Below are 4114 nucleotides of genomic sequence, written 5' to 3'. Positions count from 1 at the left end.
CTGAGTTTTTATTTCACTACGAAATTTACTGGAAAAGAAACATCAAACACTTGATTTTCCTTTTTCTGATCTCTTTTAAAAAGTTACAAAAAAAAAAAACCACAACACCTTAACGAATAATGTAAATCCCCTCCCCTCCCCTTGTATATCTATATCAGTAATAGCTTATAATGTAGAAATGTCTACTTTGAGAACTTTGCACAACTAAGTTCTATCTTGTTAATTTTCAGTTTTAGTCTCTTTGACTTTAAAATATATAAATCCATTATAAACAAAACCACATATGAAAAGAATGATATAATCTATATAATTTCCACCCAAAAAATTAAACATTTAAAATGAATGAATTCTGAAAGGAACAGCTTTGAGTGTTATTGACTGAAAAAGCAGATGGTGCAAGGCTACATTAGTGTCACAGAGCATTACCTTCATTCTTAGTAGGAAAGATGGCACCTCAGTCATGCACAGGGATTTTTTTTTCATTGCCTTCTAGGTGGTTCGAGTCATAAAACACACACAAAAAAACACCTTGTTTCTTACTGAAGTTATGTAGTGAAGAAATTAATGTATCTCTGATTTACTCTTTGCATATAGATTGCTTCTCTAGGGGGAAAATTCAGCTTAAGACGGATAAGTCATTTAAGTCTCACCTAAAACCTTAAAATAGAGTGTAAGTATGACTTAAATTATGCATGAACCTTTAGCTAGCCTTTGCAGAAGGGCAAACTCAGTTTCTTTAACTCTGAAGTATTAGACTTTACCTGTTTTCAGTTAAAGGAGCATGAAGGTCTGACACATGAAGACACCTGTCATTTTCAACCTACTCTCTTTCCAGAGGCCCAGATCTTTTTCTATCATATAGCCATGTAAAGCATACTTGTAAAAAACATTTTTTTTTTCCAAACAACAATATTTACAATTATCCAAATCCTATCATAACAAAATATGGAAATCTGTGAGCCCAGTGACTTCTATAAGGGTCACAGTACCTCTGGCTCCAGGCTACAGGAGGTTCCCCAAACCCAGAGGGCAGAAGTCAGGATGAAGCAAAGAGACAGCCACCTTCTCTCTTGCCCAGTTAAGTTTTTTTTTTTTTTTAAACTAGAAGACACAAACAAACCAATAAAAGGGATCGTATTCATTGCAGAAATGTACTTCATAAAAATAACATTATTTTTTATTAACCAGCTTGTTTTCAGTTCACTTTAAAGTGGTCTCAAGTACAAGATATTTTACTGGACAGGCTATGGGAATATTTAATACACACCTTTTTCCATCTGTACTAGAGGTCACCCTTGCCTCTTAAACTGTTACCCATCTTCTTAAGCACACAGGAATGGACAAACCTGTTCTGGCCTCCCTGTGACAAAGCCAGGGAGCATTCCCAATCCGTTATGGCATTTTAATCTCCATTAATTTTCACCTACTTTGAAAGAGACTCCTCTGACAAAGTTCAACATTCAGAGTCTGTGTAAGCATTCCCTGGGGTTTTCTGTTCAGCCAGACACTGAATGTGTGTCTGAATGACACCTCATGGAGAACAGCTGTACTTCAGCGGGAAGAAGGAACTAGACGACCTCACAAGTCTTTCATTGATCTAACTGCTGCTGCGTTATCAAGGTTAAAATAATTTATACTGAACTGCCATCTGAGGCTGGGCCTTGGTCCAAGCATGCACATCAGCCCACAGTATTTTTTTTTTTTTTTTTTTTTACTAAAGATGCTGCTGAGAGTGCCAGCACTCGCCCTGGCTACCTCTAAATTTCTCACAGCTTTCAGAAGAGAAGAAAGCTTACAACTATACTTGTGGTGGCACAACTGCCTTTGGATGTTCCTAATCCAGGGACCCCCTAACCATAAATCAAAGACAAACAGCAAAGCTGTCTTGCAGACAAAGAGGGGGCTCTGGAGACCTCTGCAAACTGCCTTGCACCATTTACCTTTCTGTGCTAATTAGAAACTGGCACAAGACTGTGGAGAAGAATCACATGCTTCCAGTATTTCCATCATACCTGTCTTTCATATCACAGTTGTGGAAACTTATATAGGACCATTAGGGAGGAGAATTTTAATTTGGGGGCACTATATTTTTAAAAATAATTAGTTTTACCTACAGGAATATACTAATCTATGATGGGGGGTGGCAGGACTTCTAGGATTTTTTTAAAATAAAACATGACTTGAGCAAAACTAATGAGAAACTGTAAAACTGAAAGTAGCCACCAGAGACAGCTCATTTGGTTCCAAATGGTCAGTAGCTTCATTTACTTTGGCAAAAATACTGAATGAATATGGATGTTTACAGACTTCAAACATGCTGCTGCTTAAATATTAGTATATATTTAGATGACAGCAGAGAATTTATTTGCTTGCCTTTAAAGATTTAAATTGATAACAGAAAAAATAGATGAGAAAGCGCTCCTACAGTAACTTCTGTAGCAAGAGCAAAATGACTCAGACCCGACACAAAGGGTCCATATGACAATACAAGACTGTAGCCATGCATATACATAAGAGCATTACAGGCAGTCACAGTGAGTACATTTGGACACTATTCTCACTATTGTTCTAATGAATGGAATCAAAACAGTCCCCTTCAAAGCAGCAAACATGCATGCTTTGAATAATCCATTCAGCCCTAGTCAAATTCGCAGATGAGCTTTTGGCGTCTGAACACAGGCTGAGAAAGAACATCTTATTTAATATTGAAATGAGAGGAGACAAGAAGAGAAAATGAGGTCCCAAATACCCATTTTTGATGGGTCCAGTTATGACTCTGAAATTCAGTAGCCTGTAAAACAGTGAAGAGATGGGAAAATGTCGTTTGAAAAGACAATACTTTGAGTATCTAATCAAGACTTTTTATATCCTTGAAAAGGCTCCTGTTTTAACAATTGTTTTACTGTTACTATTATCATTTAATACCCTAATTAATCTCATATGTACAAACTACCTAAGGGGGGATAGGAAACATTTTTCTCTTTCTTAGCTGACAGTAACAACTACTTAAGCTGAAACTACCTTTTGCTTTCTTTGATGTTTTTGGTTTCCTGGGTTATGCAGTCTTTAAATCTTCTGGTCTTCTTCACTGGTCTTCTGCAGAGGCTAAGCCTGTACAGGCTAAGCATCCTGGTGATGAGCAGCAATTGCTAGCAGGCATTAACCCCAAGTTAGACACTCCTTGGATAAAGGTAGGATTTAACTCATCTACTTTAGCCTTCTGAAAGTTAAGGATGTGATATGACCAAACTGTTTAGGCTATCTTTTTATAATGAGTGGAGAGAACAAGGTTCCCAGAAAAGGTAATTAGACCTGCCCATCTCAGGAAGTGATCACTTGCTAATTGCAAATGCTCATCTTTTGCCCATAAGGTCAGCTGTTGTCTCTCTGAAGGTGATAAGCTTAGTTTGGATACCTTATACTTAAATGGCTATAATTAGAGCATTTAAAGGATTAATCTCTACTAAGTTTCACATAAAAAAAAGCACTCATCTCTTCCAAAGGCCCTTTTTTCAGTGAAAGTACATACTACAGGGATGAAGCTCATGCTGAAGTGAAGGTCAACATTGCATGCTGTCTGCCCATTGGAAGTCCCAGCTTATGTATGAAGGGATGTTGAGGTTCAGAATGTTGGAAAATAATGATATTCTGACTCCTCCTATATTGGTCACTCCTGGAGGTAAAGCTGAGTCACCAGGAAGTCCCAACTTACATATTTAAATAAATAAATAAATAAATCAGCTTTTGAATATTTATAAATGGATTTTTTTTTCTTTCCCCTAGTGACAACCTAGACAAATGGAAATAGGCTGGTTACTTGAGCAGAAATTAAATGGAATGCTAAGAAGTGGAAGGTTTCCTCTTCTTTGTGGGTTAATGAGACCCTGTAGGACAGCAAGAAGGTGATTTTAACTGTTCTGATTAGCTTGACCTAAAAGCCATTTATGATTCATACATAGAAAATTTTAATTTAAAATGATTAAATTTATGATCAAATAGAGACTAGTTAACAGTAGACATTTTAAAATACCCTCTTCACAGCATCTTCTGCTCCTTCCAACACCAAGCCAGCTTTCATCAAATATAACGTCCTGGGCTGTTAATGAGTCCCACC

This window comes from Aythya marila, assembly GCF_965140915.1.
Source record: "Aythya marila genome assembly, chromosome: 7".
Classification (NCBI taxonomy): Eukaryota; Metazoa; Chordata; class Aves; order Anseriformes; family Anatidae; genus Aythya; species Aythya marila.
Note: the sequence above shows the minus strand (reverse complement) of the source record.